The sequence below is a fragment of the Aphidius gifuensis genome, linkage group LG2, assembly GCF_014905175.1.
Source record: "Aphidius gifuensis isolate YNYX2018 linkage group LG2, ASM1490517v1, whole genome shotgun sequence".
Classification (NCBI taxonomy): Eukaryota; Metazoa; Arthropoda; class Insecta; order Hymenoptera; family Braconidae; genus Aphidius; species Aphidius gifuensis.
The window spans coordinates 14,602,616-14,626,064 of record NC_057789.1 but is presented as its reverse complement, the minus strand read 5'-3'; the positions used below and the strand labels follow the sequence as shown (position 1 = coordinate 14,626,064).

The 23,449-nt window shown below is 29.5% G+C and overlaps 1 non-coding gene across 1 annotated transcript; it reads left to right on the top strand.

Moving 5' to 3' along the window:
• The first annotated feature begins 2,837 nt into the window (after window positions 1-2,837).
• Trnas-gga lies at window positions 2,838-2,910 on the top strand. The gene has a single exon. It is a non-coding gene; the product is annotated as a tRNA-Ser (tRNA).
• The last annotated feature ends 20,539 nt before the right edge of the window (window positions 2,911-23,449 follow it).

Genomic DNA, 23,449 nt, shown 5'->3' with positions numbered 1-23,449 from the left:
ATAAGGCCGTTTTTTGAGGCCAAAAAAAATAAGGCCATTTTTTGAGGCCATTTTTTCTATGTACGAGGTTCAGATCGTCTTTTTTTTAAACTATATTACACCATGTTGCCATGGTATTTACGGCAAGCTGAAATAACAGACGAACTTCCCGGCTCTGATAATAATCAATTTATGAATTTGTTTTCCGATTGATTATTTTATCCGTTTATTATTATTTAATATTTAATGAATAGCTGTAATTCACTATTATTGCGAAGGAATTTTATTATTTATTGATTTATTATTTATATTAATTTTTTCGTTGGTATTTAAATTTATTAAAAAAAAATTGTATTAATTTTATTTGTCAAATAAAAAAATGAAATAACAAGGGACAGCAGCAGCTGAGAAAATAATGTGGTTAAAAAATCTTTTCCTGAGCTACTCCTTTTCCTGGACATTTTTATTTTTTAAAAATAAAATTACATGTATATTATATATTGACACAAAAAAATGTTCAAGGAAAAGCAGTAGCTAAGGAAAAGATGTATCTAAGGAAATTACAAATGCCAAAAAATTATTTTTCAAGCAACATTATTTCCTGAAAAAATAATTCTTCGGCAACATTAATTCCTTAGCTACATTTTTTTCTTAGCTACTACTTTTTCTTAGTATTTTAATCACTTATTTGACAGATAAAATACATACTAAACTTGATAATATGGTTTAGCATGTTTGTAATTTCTTATTATTTTTCCATTCATCAGGAACCAAATCGATAAAATCATACATCAAACCAAGTTGCTCAAAAAGTTTAATTGATTTTTTAGATGCAAAATAACTCAAGTCTTTAGACATTAATTCTTTGCAATTATTTTTATCAATTATAAATCTTTTTAAGTATTTACTAACAGTGTCTCGATTCGTCATTGCTATCACCATTTTTTTTTTTACCTCAGACGTTACGTTATCATCGGAAAGAGCCAAAGCAATAAGATCTTCAGAGCAGTACCACAAATGCCTTATCATCTTAATTTGTACTGTTTCAGATATTTGGTATAAAACCTTTCATATTTTTAATCAATTGCAAATCATTGTTCAGTGCCTGAACGGCTAATGGAGCAGTAAATCATGATTTTATATAAATTTTAATTATGAAAATACATGTCAAACGAATATGCAACTATTCATCATGATTTAATTCGAACTGATTTTTAAACATAAATATTTTTAGACAGTAAATTCCTGTAGCCATTAATCTTGCATGATGCATTGCTGCTGGAACTTTGAACGCAACACCACGGAGTGGAATGCCTCTTAAAAAAATATAGGCAAACGCTAGCAATTCACGATAATCTCCCCGTGGTTGATTATCAATTTAAATAGAATGATAGCCATATTATTGCATAAAGAAATAAATAAATAAATAAATAAATAAATAAATAAATTAATATGTAAATAAATAAATAAAATAAGCATGTAATGAGTAACTAATGTAGAATTAAAAGTAATTTGAAATAACGATGTTAATCGATTAAAGTAAATCATTTTTGGCACCTGAAATTGTTTAGTTATGAAACTCATTATTTCATCTTTATCATTGCCTAACATTACAACTATTTTTTTCTCTTTCATACCAGTGTCATACTTTGATTGGTCGATTAGTTTCCATTGTTTGTGAAATTTATTGAATAGAGCCACGTTTTGTCCAGTGTTTCTCGTAGAGTCAATTTCAAATATACTTTTCAAGAGAATTCCTTGGATATGATGACGACAGGGCAAGTAAAGCAACTCTCTTTGTAATTCTTTTTCAATTAACCCAGCTGCTCCATTATATCGTCCTTAAAAATGTAAAATGTACATAAAATCATTTATTTGAACACTAGGAATTCTTTGAACAATATTTGGAACAAAGGATATAATTTTTAGAAAATCACTACTTATTATTATTGTTTAGTGAAATAATTTATTGTATTGAATTTTAATATCTGAAAAATCGTCATTTGAAAATTACAAGTATCTTTCGTTTTTTATTTATTCATTTATTTTTAATATAAAAACAAGTCATAAATTGTTTATCAAACAATAACTTATTTTATTTTCTCTAGATTATATTAAAATCTAAAATAAAAGTTATTATATAAAATGATTCAAATAGAGTGAAAAGTAAAAGCCACACGTTTATATCATTTCATTGCGTAAACCAACTGTTGGTTGTAATTATAAAGTTCAATTAAATGAAATAAAATAAAATCATTTATTACTCAGAAAATTAAATTTACCAGTATTTGCATTCGTAGTGTCAAAGCACAGTCCTTTAACACGATCCAAGTTCCATGTTTTAAGGACTTCAACAACTGCTTTCGCTTGATTGACACCAGTTCCATTTACAATTTTTGATGCACTTAGTAAACGACTGCGTCCAAAACCAGAAATTGACACTGCGATTCTATCAACTGTCTCATAGCCAACTAAATCTTGTAAGATCTTTCCATCAAAATGAACAATTCAATGAGATGAAAATTGTAGGTTTCTTTTCAATTCAATTGCCAGATTTTCACGGTTTTCAATTCGAGCTCTATGAATCGTACTGGAACTGAGTAAAAGTCCTAGACTAATCGCAGTTGCAGCGATTATATATGCCGCATTGTGATCAGAGGTTGATGTCTTGTCTAATGCACTGGCAAGCATTGGTGTCATTAATTTAATTTTTTTTTTTTTGGTACTGCCAATTCAAAGTCTGGTTCAGTTAGTTCATCAAATGAACTATCTTCATTTTTATGTGCTCACTCAAAAAAATGAATTGACGCATAGAAGGACGTTGGAGTTAACTTGATGAAACTTAAAAAAAATAAGAAGCCTTGTGGTCTAGTGGTTAAGGCGTTTGCCCGGAAAGCAAAAGACCCGGGTTCGATTCCCGGCGGGGAAACTTCGTTATTTTTTCTAAGTTTCTGGTTTTTTTCAAAAAATGAATTGACGCATAGAAGGACGTCGGAGTTAACTTGATGAAACTTAGAAAAAATAAGAAGCCCTGTAGTCTAGTGGTCAAGGCGTTTGCCCGGAAAGCAAAAGACCCGGGTTCGATTCCCGGCGGGGGAACTTCGTTATTTTTTCTAAGTTTCTGGTTTTTTTCAACCAGAAAAAATCTATTCAGTTTAGTTATTAATTGTTGAATATCTACAATCAATTATTTTTATTATTATTAATATTAAGTTTTATATAATACACTGTAAAAAAACAGTTAAACCTAAAAACATAATTTCGAGAAAAAACTTTCATACAAAAAAAATCAAAAATGACAATAATATTAAATGAATTTGTAAAAAAGTTGTCGATAAAAAATTTATAATTGAATTTTAAATTGAAAATAAATACTGTATGTTTTTTAAAAGTTTATGTTAGAAATGATTAAGTATCACTATTGCAAATACCTTGTTCTTCGACTACAATATCATTTTCTCCATTAATCAATCCTAAAAAAAAAATATGTAGACACAAATACAGGTTTGATATGGCATCTCAGAACATAAACGGTATTAATTTATAATTTATGCAAACAGTCATGGGAAAATTAATGCACTTCATGAAAAATTAATTAAAAAAATAAACCAAAAACATGAGCTTATTTTATCAAGATATCTCACACTTATAAAAAGTAAAATTTATTATGAAAGAATTGTAAAATTAATATTTTTTGGAGGAAAAGAGGAATTCAAAGGCAAAATTGAGTGGAAATTACCTATTAATAAAATGAAAAGACGGAGACGTGTTTTTATATTTATTCAATATGAATTTTACAATTTTAAAGAATAAAACACAAGTTTAACCATATAATTTATAAATTTTACATTTTTTTTTTTCTGTAGTTTTTTTCATGAAGTTTTTTTTGAATGTAGGAATTATGATTTCAGGAAAGTTCTATTCAGATATATTTTATTATAAACATGAGTAATTTTTAAATAAAATATTTAACTGCATCACAGAAAAAAAAGAATTGAAAATGAAGTGATCCAGACTTTGATAAATGAAGTATCGCGGGTAAATTGTGAGAAGGGTTTTTGGAAAGACACAAGAAAACATAATTATAATTTGCTCTTCTTGTAAATGAATGATTAAGTTATCAATAATACTCAGCTATGAAGAACTGAATGGTAAAATTTAAAAAATTCAAACTAAACATCCACAAAAATGTCATAAAGAAATGAATTTTGCTTTAACAGTGGTTGCAGGAAACTCTATCTTTTTGAGAAATTGTCTTTTATTCGTGTGAACGGAGTGTTATTTTTTTTAAATTATTACTATATAACACTCAAAATAATTAAAACATAAATGTGAATTACTATTTTTACAAAATAGTTCAATGAAAAATGACAACGAGAGAGAGTATGTTTGTGATAATTATTCAAAAAAAACTATTTTCTCATCGTTATTACAGAAACAGGCGTGCGAAGCACACTCAGTGGTTCTCGTTTAATAAATACTAGACCAATTAGCGCGCTTCGCGCGCTATTATATGTAATGTTTTGTCAATGATGTAAGAAGGTTGTAGTAAGAAATTTTTTGATCTTGATCACTACGTAAAAATTTACGATATCTCCCAATTTATAATTTATTTTTTAAGTATATAGTAGAAAAAAAAAAAAATACCAAATAAACTAATTATTAGTCTAGATCAATTCCTTGGCCATTTAAAACCAATTTTAATTTAATATAGAAAGTATTGGCAACTATTAGCAAATGTTGCTAAGGAAAGAATGTGACCAAATAAATTAATCAGTAATCTCAATAAATTCCTAAGCAATATTTTTTTGGTCACATTCTTTCCTTAGCATTGATAAAATGCTTTTTTTTATATTAAATACAAAATATAAAAATATACTGTCGTACGTCTGTCGGAATTGTGTCGGATTCACAATTCTCACAGTCGTGTGTCGGAATTGTGTCGGAATTGTGTGAGAATTGCAAATTCTCACAGACGATTCCAATTATTTTTTTTGTCAAGATTTATTCCAAAAAAAAAAATCTAATCCCTAGCGAAAATGCCGATAGTCGGATTGTGCACTGATCTCATACAAAAACGACACAAAACCGACACACGACTATAAGAATTTCTAAGTCACAAAAAAAAATAGTAAAAAGCATTTAAAAAATAAAATATTATGTCTAAAAATTTCTAAATAATATTCTTATAATTTAAGACACATTAAAATTTTTTTAAAATAATTTTTTTATTGAAAAAACTTAATTCTGTTTATGTATTATAAGCGAGGTTAGCTGTCAGAATCATCTGTACACGACTGTAAGATTTTACAATTCTCACACAGTGCACAAACCGACTGTCGGATTGGTGTCGGATCGGTGTCGCCATTTTCGCTAGGGATGTAATTTATTTTAAAAAAATAAAAATATCCAAGCAAAAGCAGTAGCTAAGGAAACAATGTAGCTAAGGAATTAATGTCGCTTACCCCATAATTTCTTTCGCAACATCAATTTCTGAGCTCCATCTTTTCTTTAGCTACATCTTTTACTTGGACATTTTTATTTTTTCGGTGATCCTTGAGATTTTTATTAATTTATTTGAAAAAAAAAATTTTTACAATTTATTTTAATAAATAAAAATCCCAAAGACAAGCAGTAGCTAAGGAAAATATGGAGCTAAGGAATCAATGTTGCCAAAAAAATTATTTTTCTAGCAACATTTATTCCTCATCTACACCTTTTCCTTAGCTACTACTTTTTCTGGATATTTTATTTATTTGACAAATACAATTCCTGTCATTTATTTGTTTAATAAATAAATATTTAAATAATAATATTAATGATAATCAGAAGATTCTGATATAGTTGAAGCATTGAATGTTATTAATATTGAGGATAAATTAAAAAAAGATACTAGAAATGAAATTGATTTGGATAATAATAATAAACAAAAGACAAGTGGTGATGTTATTAGAAGAATAAAAGGTAATTCGAAATCAATAACTGGTAAAGTTATGTAAGATTGGGCTTTTATATTTTATTTTCTTTTATTGTTTAAATATAAAAAAGCGACCAATCTTACTTGTTTAAATTTACCAAAATGAATATGCAATGAAATTTACTTTAAAATATGAATATTGATTATTTAAATTTACCCTGAAATTGAGTGGGTGTAAAATAACAATCAAACAGAATTTTATATTTTAATATATGAAAATTATTTGTATTTATTTAAAGTATTATGCCCTAATCATTCATACCAAACACACGCATACTCATACAATATAACCTGACTGGTGATTGAAGTTCTTGATGCCAAATTGATGATGGTGACGATGATTCGTTGGCCTTGGAGTGCTTGGTTGATCAGACCAAGTAAATGTCCAAATCTTTGTATTGTGTAATTACCAGCAATGAATATTATTGATGTTGAATTATGCCAGCAATGAATATTATTGATGTTGAATTGATTTTATTTCTTCAACGCTGATGCAACAAGTTTATTTTTGAGTAATGGCGGCGTGATTTATGGAAGAACGCCGTCCTGATTCACGTCGTCTTTTACCAAGTTTTGATTTATTGCTCAGCTTGTTTTAATTGACAATTTTGTTGTGTACACAATATATTTTATTTATTTAATTACAATTTGATATTGATTGTTGTTTTACAACAATCAATTAGTTGAAAAATCAGTTTAATATTTATATTTACAATTTCAGTACTTGAATTTATTTGAGTTGGCTTGGCCAACTTAATATTTGCCAGCGTCTTGCTTGCCAGCCAAGACACAAGTGTAAAAACACAAGGTGCAAGACTGAAGTGCCAAACCGAAGTGAGTGGAGCACACGTTCTCCATAGCCAAAACTCCACTCTCTCTCTCTCTCTTCCCCGTCTCTCTTTCACTAATTCTCACACTCACGCATCATACTAGGTGGCGCACCATCGAGCAATACTATCTCGCTACAGTACCCCCCTTTTTTATTATAATACATTATGATAAAAAACAATTGTTGCTAGGATGATGCGTGGAATACATTCACACTCATTCATAATATTACTTTACATACAAAATTTTTACAATATTAAATAATCCTTATTTCATTTCAAATGACCCCATTGAATAATTAAATAATATTGAGTAAACTTATAATTACGTTACAAAATTATTACAATTAAATTAAAATTTTTATGATATAAATCACATATGGTACTTTGGAACATAAAATTACAATATTATTATTATCATTTTAATATAAACAGTATAATAAATAATTAATCCAATTCAATTGGACATATATATCCATTCGTATAAAATATTTTTTTTTTTTTTGTACTATATAATGTTATAACGAGTAAAATTAATAATCATCAAATTTATGATATATTTTTTTTTATAAACAATGAAACATTGTACCTAATTAATTATGACAATTGTTTTAACTTAAATTTAATGGCCAAACTTAAAGACTACTTGAGCAAGGTCATGTACAATTTAAAAAATTTTTTAATAAACATACTTGCGGACACTCACACGATTATAAGTACCCTTCAGTGGTTTATTATCATTAACATTAGCCAGCACGAACGCATTTTGGCCAACCAATGCATGAATTTTAAATGGTCCCTCATAAAGATGAGAAAATTTTTGTGTAACTTTGTCTCCTTGATTAGATAGATGGGGTATACGAGCTAATACAAGGTCACCAACTTTAAGTTCCTCTGGCTTATTAATTGTTACACAACCAAACTTATTTTTGACATTAAAATTTAAATGTTGATTATGTCGGCATAAATCACATTTTTTTTTAACAAATCTCTTAACTCTACAACGAAGATGTTTAAACCAGAAATTATTGCAAATAATTTTTGATGTTTTATATACATCACCATGATGGATTTTTGTATGTTCACAGTTAATTAAATTATCAATTATACAATCGGGCACGATTAATTTCCATTTATCATCATAAGATGTTTTATGGAAATACACATTATTATACCGTTTAAAATTATCATCACCTGATTTCATTTTATTATCTACGTATTTCATTAAATCACGATCACTTTCTTGAAGTTTATTCAAATTAATTGTATCATATTCAAGACTTGAATTTAATTTTAATTGATTTATAATTTTATCTTGACAATTATCATCCATATTCTCATATATTATGTTTAATATTTTACCTGTATTATTTTCATGACATAAATTATTATCGTGAAACAATACATAACTTGAATTAACATTGTTATCATCAATTTTAATTACCCCCTTTGAATAGAATATATCAACATTATTTTGTAAACACCAATCACTACCCATCAAGATACCTTGACTTAAATTTGGTACAATTAATACAACATGTTTTAATTCAACATTATCAATGTTAAATTTTAATAACACCTGTCTTTTAATTAATATTTTATGTTTATTTATTGCAAGCCTAATTTGCGTGTTAACTACGGGTAACTCGCCTAAAATTGATGACCTTGGGATTTGACTGTATATTTCATCAGACATGGCAGTCACCTGACTACCAGAGTCGACCAACGCCCAATGCTCATTTTCACCAATTTTAATTTTAATTTTGGGACACTCAATAATATTACTGTTTGTATTATTATGATCCCCATTTACAACTTCATTATTTATTTCTTCAATAACATCATTATTAAATATTTCTCCAACAATATTATTGTTTTCAAAATTGATAGAATTTATTTGAGGTGCGTTAGGATTCATATTATTCAATCGCGCATGTGCACCGGGCGGTGGCACGCTCGTGTCAGGCAGCTGCCTGTTAAACGACGATGACGCGTTATTATTCCCACTTTTATCCCCACTACGCCAGTTTGAAAAATGACTCCTAGCTTGGCCTTGATGTGTACTTTGACCAATTTTACCATCCAAATTATTATTATTATTGTTGCTATGTGTATCTTGAATTTTAGTTACACTAATTTGTTCAAGAACTTTACGAATTTTATTTGTTTTTTCATATTTTATTGTTACTAAGTGTACTCTAACATTTTCTGGTAATTGTTCTATGATTAATTTATTTCTTTCCCACTCGGAAAACTGTGGTTCAAGATACTCTGCATCATGAATTTGTGTATCAAAATACACATCATATGACCAACCAGATTTATACCTTTTATCTAACCATTGATTTTTAAATTTAGTTCGTTGAGAATCACTGTAAAATTTATTCATATATTCACGTTTAAAATCATCGAAACTATTAAAATTGTTTTTAAGATTTAAATACCATATTTTTGTATTACCCGATAAAATATTTTGTGTTTCAATTAAATGGTCTTGTTGATAAATTCTACCCTCAACCAAGTATCTTTCAAGTTCTTGCATGAATTTTTTAGGATTCATGTTATCATTATGTTTTATTTTTTCAACGCAAGCATGGACTTGTTGGTCTCTTGCTTGGTCTCTTACTTGCTGGTTAACCTCCCTGCGCACGAGCTGACCAATATCACCGACATTCCCACCGGCGCGTGTATTTAGTTGCTGCTGCAACTGCGCAACCGTACCGAGTGCCTCTTGTCTTTCCCTCAACGCTTGCTCAAGTTGTGCTTTTAATATTTCCACATCTTCATTTCTCGCCATTATTCTACCTCGTAAATTATTATTATTATATCCCAAATAATTTCTTGAATTTAATGACTCATTTGATGTACTACGTCTATTATTATTATTTCGTGTATTTGACATAGCATTATTATTTTCAAGATTTAAATTTTGCTTATTATTTGTACTGATATCTAAATTTTCAATACTTAAATTATCATTATTATCAATATTTAAATTATTATTACTATCAACATTAAAAATTGAAAAAAACCAGAAACTTAGAAAAAATAACGAAGTTTATCGAAGTCTTTTGCTTTGGCAAACGCCTTGACCACTAGACCACAGGGCTTCTTATTTTTCTAAGTTTCATCAAGTTAATGACGTCCTTCTATGCGTCAATTCATTTTTGAACCAGAAACTTAGAAAAATAATTTCGGGAATCGAAGGTCTTTTGCTTTCCGGCAAACGCCTTGACCACTAGACCACAGGGCTTCTTATTTTTCTAAGTTTCATCAAGTTAACTCCGACGTCCTTCTATGTCAATTCATTTTTGAAACCAGAAACTTGAAAAATAACGAAGTTGAATCGAATTTTGCTTTCCGGGCAAACGCCTTGACCACTAGACCACAGGGCTTCTTATTTTTTCTAAGTTTCATCAAGTTAACTCCGACGTCCTTCTATGCGTCAATTCATTTTTGATAGTAATAATGTTTGAATTTTGTGTATTTTTATTAATATTGTTTCCACGCGTACGTTTAAGTCTGACGACACCAGGCGTTCCCGCCAACGCACGCTTGGTTGCCCTGCGTTGCCGAGGCGTCTCTTTTTCGGCCGTTTTAACTTATACCACTAATACACACACACACGCAACTCTCTTTCTCATGCGTACCCTTGCCTTTAGTTGGGAGCCAATTGTAAGATTGGGCTTTTATATTTTATTTTCTTTTATTGTTTAAATATAAAAAGCGACCAATCTTACTTGTTTAAATTTACCAAAATGAATATGCAATGAAATTTACTTTAAAATATGAATATTGATTATTTAAATTTACCCTGAAATTGAGTGGGTGTAAAATAACAATCAAACAGAATTTTATATTTTAATATATGAAAATTATTTGTATTTATTTAAAGTATTATGCCCTAATCATTCATACCAAACACACGCATACTCATACAATATAACCTGACTGGTGATTGAAGTTCTTGATGCCAAATTGATGATGGTGACGATGATTCGTTGGCCTTGGAGTGCTTGGTTGATCAGACCAAGTAAATGTCCAAATCTTTGTATTGTGTAATTACCAGCAATGAATATTATTGATGTTGAATTGATTTTATTTCTTCAACGCTGATGCAACAAGTTTATTTTTGAGTAATGGCGGCGTGATTTATGGAAGGACGCCGTCCTGATTCACGTCGTCTTTTACCAAGTTTTGATTTATTGCTCAGCTTGTTTTAATTGACAATTTTGTTGTGTACACAATATATTTTATTTATTTAATTACAATTTGATATTGATTGTTGTTTTACAACAATCAATTAGTTGAAAAATCAGTTTAATATTTATATTCACAATTTCAGTACTTGAATTTATTTGAGTTGGCTTGGCCAACTTAATATTTGCCAGCGTCTTGCTTGCCAGCCAAGACACAAGTGTAAAAACACAAGGTGCAAGACTGAAGTGCCAAACCGAAGTGAGTGGAGCACACGTTCTCCATAGCCAAAACTCCACTCTCTCTCTCTCTCTTCCCCGTCTCTCTTTCACTAATTCTCACACTCACGCATCATACTAGGTGGCGCACCATCGAGCAATACTATCTCGCTACAGTTAATCTATCAATAAGAGTATCATTTGATTTATTGGCATTATTACTTGATGCCAGTCTCGAGGGTGAACTTGAACTTTTTAAAAAAACAGCTAAAGAAGTTACAAATCCAAGTGCAGCTAATGATGAATGTATTACAGCATTACACAATGCCACAAGGACATGTTGATATTGTTAATATTCTTGTTGAATTTGGATATGATGTCAATGCCCAAGACAGTGATGGATGGTAAAAAAAATTAAATAAATAATCAGAATATATATACAGTAAGTTATTTAAATTATTTTCCTTTTATTTTGTATCAAAAATCCTTTTTGCTTATTCTCTTATCATTTTTTTTTGAATTTAGTTAATCAAATAATTAACAATTATTTAATAAAATTGAAATTCTATTTTCAATTTTCTTTATCTTTATTTTATTTATAATTAACAACTGTGTTGATAATAATATTAATTAAATTTTAATTTTGTTTTTTTTAAATAACCACAAATGTTGAAATCGGTCTTGGTACTATGTATTGTTTTTTTTTTTTTATATTCAATTATTTAATGAGAAAAAAATACTAAATAATAATTATTTTTTTGTATTTATTCATCTTATTTTTATTAAATACAAAACACGTCAGTATTTTTTTATTTATAATTAATAATATTGTATGATTGTTTTATTAGTTTTCTTTTTTTTTTTCTTTTTTCCATTTAAATAAATTATAGGTGTGCAAGAAAAACTTGGTATTATGTATAGTGGAAAAGATAATGCAGTATTTGATTATGAGGCACAACAATCAAATCATGAATCTCTTAAAAATAATTATCAATTGATTGCATTAAAAAAAGGAGACGATAATGAGAGAGAATGGTGGTGAAGTGAGCTTGGTAATCGTGAAGGTATGTTCCAAGAAATTTATTAGGGGTAAATATATTATTTACAATCATTATTATCAATTATAATATTATTTATGAATGTACTTTAGATATTTTATTCTTTTTACAGATGTTTCCTAGAGTTCAGGCAGCAAAAACAGAATAAAATATATTAACAAGTATAAAATATTTATCTTATCATTTTGCAGCTATATCATACTGAGTATTTGTATTTTAATCTTTAAAAATTAGAAAAAAACAAAAAGTATATTATCGTTAATGTCAAAATCTTTTTTTTTTTTTTCCTCTCCTCAATGTGCAATTACTTGCGGTACTTAGGCAATTGTTCTACAGAGATTTTAAGTTTTATTTTTTTAAATTGTTTTTATTTTTCTAATTATGTAAAAGGAAATTTAAATCTGTGTTTGGTTGAATTTAAATTGTATATGAATTATTATTATATTATTTTTTTTTTTTCAAATGAACTTAATTTATAAAAAAAATTTATAAGAAAAAGATAATTCATGATCTATTGATGATAATCTTGCCGATAGATATTATAAATATTGTAACAATTGTTAAAAAAAAAAATTGACAAAAAATATATTGTAAATTGAAATTTAAACAGTACATTATGTTAACAACAATCTTTTTACGTACGTTTTCGTTAAAACTCTGTTTAAATTATTCCATTGTCTTCAAAAAGTAAAAAATGTGCTAATACTTTGATATCACAAAATTATTTGAAAAAAATGTATATCTTTCAGAACAAACTATTGCTTGCATTTTTTTTGCAATTTATTTACAGTTTTACATGGCAGAATTTTCATTTTTGATTATTAATAATTGTTTTTATTTTTACTTAGAGAGATGGATTGTTGGATTTTCTACAAATTTTATCATTTAAAATAAAGTAGTTTATTACCATCATGAATTTATGGAAAAATATAGTTGGTAAAACTACTAAAGGAGGTCAAAAATTGTAAAGCGTAATATTTGTTATAAATTTTGTAAATTTAACTTTAAGGTTATAATCATCATCTCCAACTCCAAATATTTCGTCACATGCCCCTTCCACGACAAGACAGTGACGTAACAACCTTCGGAATATCCAATGATTATATCCCAGTACTTCTGCCTTAAATAAATCATTGGGGATAGCCGGTTGATAGTTCGTAAGATTCCAATTACTCAACAAAAAGAATTACTGTGTGAGAGCTGCTATTACGTAGGTGGGATGCTTCGCGTCGCCTACGTATCGGATTTGTCTAAAAAAAAAAAAAAAAAAAGTGTCGTAGCTCCTTAGCCAATAGACCCTAAGACTTCATTTTATAATCGAAAGAAGCGTATTTTTAATGCCTACAATCGAATATTTTTGTTTTTTTTTGAATAATTATTAAAGACGTAAATGCTGAAAATATCAAATTTGTTATTTTGTTTTTGAAAATTAATAACTTTTAAACTATCTACCCGATCTACTTTTATCTACAATTTCCCGTAAATTTGAAGTAGATATCCTGAAAATTGACAGAGATATTGACGATTAATTACAAAATTTTATTTTTGGAGTCACGGAACCGATTACTATTGGGATTGGTCAAAATTACATTGAGGCAGATTAGTCGCACGAAGTTGCTAGCCCTGCTCAGTACAACTTACTCATACAGATAAACATATGTTTATAATAATATTCCGTAGTGAATGAAAGAACATAACTTATTTAGGCAATATGACTTTTTATTTAAAACAAAAAAATGAACTAATTAATAATTGCACATAACCCACCATAGTATTGAATATCTTAATTTTCGTCACAAGTGATTTTTAACAATCAATTTAATTTGGCCCTACACAAAAGCACGCAATCCACAATTCTCATGGGTCTTCATCTTATTAGCAGAGACAACTCTTCAACAAAAAAATGTAGCGTTTGTCGTCTGCCTTTTCTACAAAAATTCAACGTGGTAGACTGCTCGGAATGTTTGGTCGAATTAATAGTCCATAATAGACACATTTTACGACAGGTGTTCAACCGTGAAAGCCAACCAGTACTTGTGCCTTCACTAGACATGTGAAACCTTCTTGCCCTGATCAAACACAGGCCTATGATGTAGGATGATATGTCCTGTGCCATGGTGCCTCAACTGCGATTATGCAAACCGCGAAGTATTCACATGCCCAAGGGAAATTAGTAATCGATAGAAGACTTCTACGGCCACGTTCGAGGAATATTTTAACTTCTAGACTTAATTATTATAACTTAGATATGGTTAAAAATAGTGTATAAGAAAGCCACGACAAAATAGACAAAACTTAGTTCTAATTTTGAGCCATTCGCCTACGTACACTAAAGTTCCCTGAACGAATGGTTTAACTGTGGGGGTGTTATGTTTCACGGTAACACCCTGAGACATTTCTTCATTTAAATTCACCACGTTAAGTCGGCCATTGCTATGACTTACCGATAGGGATGTGCGATAGTCACCGATATATTTAATGGCCGATATTATATCGATATATATCGATATATTATCGCCGATATTTTTTGACCCCGATATATTGATATCCGATATTTTTTCTAACAAATATCGGGTATATTTTTTTCAGAAAATACTGTTGTTACCGACATAAATTTTTTTTTATTGATTATTAAAAATCGTTTAAAACAAACAAAATAACATTCGTTAAATGAATAAATGTCTAAAAAATTATTAATGTGTATTAATGACGTTATTTCGGGAAAAAATTAATGTTGCTTACCACCTAATTTCTTTGCTCACATAAATTCCTTAGCTGCTGCTTTTCCTTGGTTTTTATTTATTTATTTCACAAATAAAATTATTCCTATAATTTATTTAAATAAATTAGAAAACCAAGGACAAGCAGTAGCTAAGAAAAAGATGAAGCTAAGGAATTAATGTAGCCCAAAAAATTTTGTGGAAATTAATTCATAAAAAATTATTATTTGGCAGAATAATAATTTTTAATAAATTTATTTCTCCAGAGAAATTGACATTTGGTATAACATCCATTCCTTAGCCCTGCAATTGCCATGAGTTAATATTTTTTTTTTAAACAAATAAAAGCTATCAACAAATGGGCTAATGTTGTGAAATGTTAATTTTTTAAGAATATTAATTTCTCCAAAGAAATTAACATTTGACAACATCCATTCCTTGGCCCATTTGTTGATAGCTTTATTTGTTAAAAAAAAAAATATTAACTCATGGCAATTGCAGGGCTAAGGAATAGATGTTACCAAATGTCAATTTCTCTGGAGAAATTAATTTATTAAAAATTATTATTTTGCCAAATAATAATTTTTAATGAATTAATTTCCACATAATTTTTTGGGCTACATTAATTCCTTAGCTTCATCTTTTTCTTAGCTACTGCTTGTCCTTGGTTTTCTAAATTAATAAAAATAAATGACATGTATTTTATTTGTTAAATAAATAAATGACTAAGGACAAGCAGAGCTAAGGAAAAGATAAAAATATTTAAACAGCATCAACTGTGAATTTGTAGTTTTGATATCAAATTTCAATTCTATTAATATAATATAATAAATTAATAATAATAAGATATTAATTTTAAAAAAAAGAAATTGTTATTTTTATTTCAACGATATATTATATGATAAATACCGATAATATTTTTTAGGCGATATTATCGATATATCGATAGTTTTAAAAAATATATATCGGCCGATATATAATATTTTTTTAATATCGCCGATATATTATTATCGGTCTCTTTTCAACTATCGCATATCCCTACTTACCGATGGCAAACTCTTAGACCTACGTTTTGTCTATCTTGGCGCTCTAGTAGTCGCTAGTGACTACTAGGACCTTTGGTACTTAAGAGTTGATCACCTGGCGGCTACTGAGGCTAAGCTGATCCAGAACGTCAAGCGACTTGCTCTCTTTTATCGCTAACGCTCAAGGCAATCAGACCTACCTCAACTTAACTTAGATAGACCTAGCTTTTATCTACACACGTGAGTTTAGAGTTCAATTGTTGCATCTAATTAATCGTGCTCAACTCACATTAAAATATCAAAATATTGATCTTATTTGATTTGTTATTGAACTGGCTTTAATATTTTGCTAATATTTCTTGATTAACTTATTAATTTATAATTTAAATTCATACGTAAACTTTGCCATTGAGAGTCAGCCTGTGAAGTCGTATGTGTAAGTAATCGTTAAACTTGAATAAATAAAAAAAGTGTAGATATCCATTAAGTTCTCAATTAATTGTCTGAATCCATTAAATTATGATATTTGTAAAACGTAATAAAAGTCATTTGAAGTTTCAAATAATTTAAAAAAAAAATTCGGGAAAAAAAAATATTAAATCCAATTCTCTTTTTTAAACTGTAATTTACGTTCATTCGAAAAATGGTGAATTTTGTGTTGAAAATTGATATTTATGTGCGAACTCAAACCTGTGCACAGACGTTGACCCATCATCTGCAGTCCAGCGCAGTATCCCCTGAACCACGTTCAGTTGCACATGTTTGTTAAAAAGAGTAGTTATGAGTGTGATGTCTTTTCTTCGACCAAATTCTTTTTAAATTCTTTAATTCACATTATTTGGGGGTTTTTTGGTCAAGAAGAGAAGCTATTCAGCCTTGATAGAAAGCGGAATTTACTGAATCCAGACAACTGTCAACACATTATCATCATCACATTTTAATTGTTTTTTAAAATAAAAGAGATTCCACTTGTTTGTTCATTGCAGTTACACAGTCATATTTTTCATTCAAACAGGTGGTCAAACAACTGACACGAGACGAGGAGGCATTGAGACATCACCCATTGCTACTGGCAACAGCATTGGTGAACATCCTTGATCGCTGGGGCAGGGTAACACCTGTCAGGGTAAAACCTGCTCCAATAAATGCCATTTTAGGTGCAGATGTATACAGCAGCATCCTAAAAGATGGTGTCATCAGAGGCAACATCAGTCAACCAGTGGCACAAAATACTGAGTTGGGTTGGATATTGTCTGGCAACTTTAGAGAAAAATCATCATCATCTATCATATACAAATAAGAGTTACCATCAAGTAGTAACGTGTAATCAAGACGATGAGCTCTTTAAACTGGTGAAACAATTTTGGTATCAGGAAGAGCACTTTCCATCAGATGAGTCGTCATCACTTGATCAAGATGTATGTATACAACAATTCTTGTCAAGTTATAAACGAGATACAATTGGTCGGTTTATTGTAAGATATCCGTTCAAGAAAGAGGTTACTGATTTTGGCGATTCATTTGAATTGGCCAAGAGAATGTTAATCAATCAAGAGAAAAAGATGGAAAAGAATCCTGAGCTCCAACGAGCTTATCATGAATTCATGAAAAAATGAATTCTTGTACGAGAGCCTAGGTCATATGACCAAAGCATCACTAGTCGAGATACATTCATCTCGTTATTATTTACCTCACCACAGCATCATCAAAGAGTCAAGTTCATCAACAAAATTAAGAGTAGTGTTCAATGGATCACAGGTGACAAATATGGATGAATCATTGAATGATAACCTGTATGAGGGGCCAAAGCTGTTAAATTCATTAATTTCGGTATTAACACAGTGGCAGTCATATCGTTTTTCCTTTTCATGTGACATCAAGCAAATGTATAGGCAAATACAGATACATCAAGAGGATAGAAAATATCAAAGGATATTATGGAGAAGCTCACCTGATTTGTCCATTAAAGAATATGAGTTGACAACTGTCGCGTATGGTACTAAGCCTGCACCATTTTTGGCCTTGGCAACCTTGAGACAGCTGGAACAAGAAGGGGAATATCCGAATTCAGTGCCGTGGCCCCCGCGGTGAGGGACGTGACTTATCCTCCATACTGGCCTCCATGACCGCCTGTTGTCATTTTTATTTTTCGATTAGTTTCGTCTAGTTATGCCAAGTTCAAAGTAATGGACTTAAAAAAAAAATTAAATTTTACAAAAAAAAAAAAAAACTAAATATCTTAAAAAAAAAAAAAACTTAGATATCTAAATTATTTTACTAAGCGAGATTTTTTATTTAGCTGTAATTGTAGTCACACAATCAATATCTGCATTATTTTACTTAGCTAGATTATTTACTTAGTTAGATTTTTTACTTAGCTAGATTTTTCACTTAGCTGTAATTGTAGTCGAAAAATCAATATCTACATTATTTCTCTTAGCTAGATTTTTTACTGCGCTACATTTAAGGTACAACTAGGGAAAATTAAAAATAATGACGATTTCACGAATTTTATAGAGTAGATAATTCAAATAACGATACACCTTTTTCTTTAATCAGTTTTTTTGTTATAAGATGTTTTTTCGATTAATTAACTGTTAAAGATGGTCCTTTTTTTTGAGGTTAAACATAGGCTCCTATGGAAAATTATGTTCGGCTTTTCATAATACCCCATCGAAATACTTGAAAAAGTAATGCCATATTTACCAAAAACTAAAGGATAAAACTAGAAAAAAAGACGAAAAATCATCACCCAAATTGAGTATAGGTTTTAATATTCAATTTTAATTAATAGAGGATAATAAATTTTTGTCTTTGTCTAAATACTTGAGTGCAAGTGAGAAACAGTATTCTCTTTCTAATCGACCCCAATGCGGGTGATAGTTTTTTGAGATTCAAAACGAGAGCCTATTACGAAGTCTTCAATTCCATTCTACGTTGAGTTATTTATTGCCTAATTTCTCAAAATTGTTAAAAAATCGATTAACAATGCTATAACTTTCAGGATACTGAAAATAAAAACATTGTATTAGGCTCAATCAAAAGTTATTACAGCTGGTAAATTGCTAAGGAATCGGTGGGTTTTGCCTGTAATTTTCTGACTAATTAATGTAGCCAAAGGAATTAACAGATAAGTCACATACTTTTTTTGGCAATTGCCGAGTTCGTTCCCGCTTCCCCGAAATGCCCGGAATAATTTTGGAGGGCGGGGCACGTTCATCCGAGTTTGTTTTCAAAAAAAAATCCGAGTTCGTTCCAATCGTTCCCCCTACCGTGTCCCCTCCACTTTGCCAGTTCGCTTTTTTCCGAAGACTGAATTCAACCGAGTCTAGCCGGTGCAGCACGATTCGTAATTTCACCAACCATCGATCAAGCATGCCCGAATCTAACCGAGTCTACTCGGTGTAGCACGACTTTTCACGATTATTAAGATATTATTGATTAATATCAAATATTTATACTTCATTAATTGACTTATTAATTACAATACCAATTTAATAATTAGTTTATTAATTAATTAATTAATTTTAATTGAGATTGCTATTTAATATAAAGTTTGACTTTTATACATTGACATATATATCGAATTTATTTTCTATACGGTTATTTATTTTATAAGCAAAAAGTTACTAATTATGACTTATATTTGAAGAAAATAAATATAAATAATGAATAATTGATAAAAAAAAATATTATATTTATAACATACAATATGCATAGATGTATTTTGTATCAAAATATAGTATTTATTTTATTATATTATTATTTATTTTTGTTATTTCATCATTTATTATTGAATTTCTTAAACTATATTATATATTGACCTTTATATTTACTCTATTTTACTTTACTACATATTTTAAAAAATATAAATGTACATATTAAATAACAAAAAATATTATATTTATGTATATTATATCAAAATATATAATATTTATAATATTAGATTATTATTTTTTATTTTATTTCATCTATTATTATTTATTTTTAAGCACTCAAAATAAATTATTTTATATTGACATTCATATTTTACTTTGACTTATATTTGAAAAAATATATTATATATATATTGTAACCAAATTTATTATTTCGTGGGTTCTCGAAATAAATAATCATCCAAATAGATCTGGATTATTTATTTGTTAACGTTTACGTATTAATAACCAATGGGAGTTGGCTATTAATAAATATAGGATCACTAGTGCAAGGCTCTGTGTAGGGTCAAGACTATTATATATGAAATCAATGGGGCGCCTATTCGATGTTTATAAGATGTCTTGACACATAAACCTTATCGCGGCGATGGCTCCACTCCTCCGTCGAAGAGACGAACTCACCGAAGGCTGCGTACGAAGCCCGATCGTAAACATATCGAACTGCGGGCTAGGAAAGCGTGCTGCGCATGTCCGGGGGCGATAGGTAGGAGAGTGCTACTGAGTGGGGTTAAAGCTCACAGCAGCTAAGAACTGAACGTCGTCGTGAGACGACACAACTTGTCTGGCTCTCGAACTGATCACTTCTCTTCTCTTGACTGGCTCTCTTGGTTCACTACTGGTTCTCTCGACATCGTTTGGATCTCTTGTAAAGGTTCCCTAGGTATCAGACGTTAAGTCCTGGTGAAACTCTGTCCGAATTTCCAATGACGGACTAATACTAATGATCACGCTATATGGTTCTCTTATTATAATAATAATTATTATTATATTCATCGCACATGAATGTGTATGTGTGAGTTCACGAATGGATCGCTGTAAATAATAACAATAATAATAATATTGAGATATATTATTGCAATGGCAACGTATGTGTAAGGCCTGGTCACGGATGGATCGCTGTATGGTTCTCTATACGAAATACATATCTCACATGTAGACTATTTGCTCCCACACTTACGATACTTGTGACGTAGGTATTTTATTATAGTATAGTCGGAATGTAATATAGGCGTATGTAATACACTATGCTTGGTTCACGATAGTTCGTTCAGGTTTGGTTACGTATTTCATAATCCAATCAGGTGGACCGCGCCCCTCTACCATTTCTAAGACTGAGTTAGGCTCCCGAATTAGTTCTCGTGACTCCCACGGTTGTTGGTTTCCGAGATAACCAACATGGCTCCCCCCGGTGATTTTGAGGAGGATGGTGAGAAATCCTCGTTGCTAACCTTGGTCGATAGTTCTCGCCGCGCAGGTCAGAAAATCGGTTACAATATACAATATACATTATATGTATATAAAACACATTTTTAAACATGCCTGCAATTTGCCGCCAATCCTAAGCCTGGAAAAAATGTGAAGGGAAATCATAACGGAGGGGGTATCCAAAACTAAAATAGGGGTAATCGCGATGGGAACGAACTCGGTACCAGCCTTTTTTTTAGCCATTGGTCAATAGTTTTTAATTTCAATCAAGAAATAACTATTCTTAATATTGTCACAAAATAAAATAGAGCGCTATTTTTTTGTTTTTTTCGGACCACCATATTTGAAGTTATGATCATCATACAGACTTCGTATTAGGCTCAAAAGTAGCTTTTTCGAAAGGTCTAGTGCTTTTCAAAAGATTTTTGCTCTATGATGCATACTTTTTAGGGAAAAAAAAAAATGTTTTATTTTAATTTCAAGGTTTTTTTGTTTTGCTTCAAAAATTATTGCTTATGGCGGAAAAAGTCCATGATGCAGGCGATAGAGTTTTTGTAAACGCATTTTTTGAGCCTAAAACGAGGTCTCTATCTTAATTTTTTTTACGAGTTATTGTTGGCACCATTTTTTGTTTTTTTTTCGGACCGCCATATTTGGAGTTATTATTAACATGGAGATTTCATATAAGTCCTTAAAGGAGCTCTTTTAAAAGGTCTAGTGCTTTTAATAAAATTTTTGCTCTATGATGCATACTTTTTGAGGAATTTTTAATTTCAAGGTTTTTTTTTTTGCTTCAAAAACTATTGCTTATGGCGAAAAAAGTCCATGATGCGGGCTCTAGAGTTTTCGTAGAAGCATTTTTTGAGCCTAAAACGAAGTCTCTCTTTTGATTTTCTTTACGAGTTATTGCTGGCACCGTTTTTTGTGCCATTGAAAAATTTTTGTATAAACGTCTGTCATTGTTTCATTTGGGTGCTAATCCATTTTAAAGAAATAGAATATGATAGAGAAATTTCTGAAGGTCATAACAACCCCTGTAACTTATACTCTCAGATACATAGTTTAGATAGTATTAAATGTGGAAACAGAACAAACGTTTTCCAAAAATCGATATTTTATTTATTTTTTTCAAAAACTATTATTCACAGGAGAAAAGTTCATGATGGTTTTTTAGAGGTGCTTCTTTTGAGCTATGAACGAACTCTCTAAGTTCAGTGGTTCAAAAGTTATAGACTTTTTTTTTTTTAGTTGATAAATTCAATACTGCGGCTATGGCTCCTACTCTCCGTAATAGACGTAAAAAAAAAAAATGTCAGTTGTTTATAAATTGATTAATTGTTTAAACTTATCATTTAACAATAAAAAATTGTGATAATAAAGTAACTCAAGCAATATATAATTATATTGTTACTTTTTGACAGAGTAATAATAGAGGGATTACTATATTTTCCAAAGACAGTTTTTGTTCAAGTTTATCGTTCAAACTTCATTAAATAATTAAGAATACATAATTTGAAAATTATCAATGGGTTACATAATCTAAAAAATATTGAAGAGTTAAATAATAAAAAAAACTTTTTTTTTGTTTGTTTTTTTTTTATCCTTTTTTTACATAAAAAAAAAAAAGGTTTGAATTTTTCAAACTTCAATTGAAAGTATACATATTTCCATTTCATAATTTGAAAAAAAAATGAGTTTTGTTTGTTTTTTTTTATTCTTTTTTTTAACATAAAAAAAAAAAAAAAAAATCGTTTAAGTTTATTATTAGTGGATTCTAACTATTTTTAATGATGAGAGCATAATTGTGTATCAATAATGATTGATTATTTTTATTATTATTGTCCGTCACGTCATCATGTTTTACCTGGACATGGAGAATCATGCTCTTGTGAACATCAACAACAGTTATTTTTATGGATCTATTGGCTCGACCATGTGGTGGCATTAAGAAAGAAAGTAATTTTACTTTTGATGCAATTTTTACATTAAGATCATTGTTTCATTTGGGACTATTGAAATATCGTAGCTGGATTACAATCGTATTTTGCCCTATAAAATAATCCTGCCTGATATATAATTGATTAGCCCAATTCACCCTGCTCACTCAAGACGCAATAAGTAGGTTTGGGAAGATAGACGCGTAATTTAGGAAGAATAGATGACACCTGAAATGGACACGGAAAATATAATACGAACACCGATATAATTCAACATCAAAAGAATTAAGTCGACAGAAGAGATTGAATAATCGGACAAAACATTAATTTTATTTATAAAAACGCCATGATTTGAATTGAAAATTACATA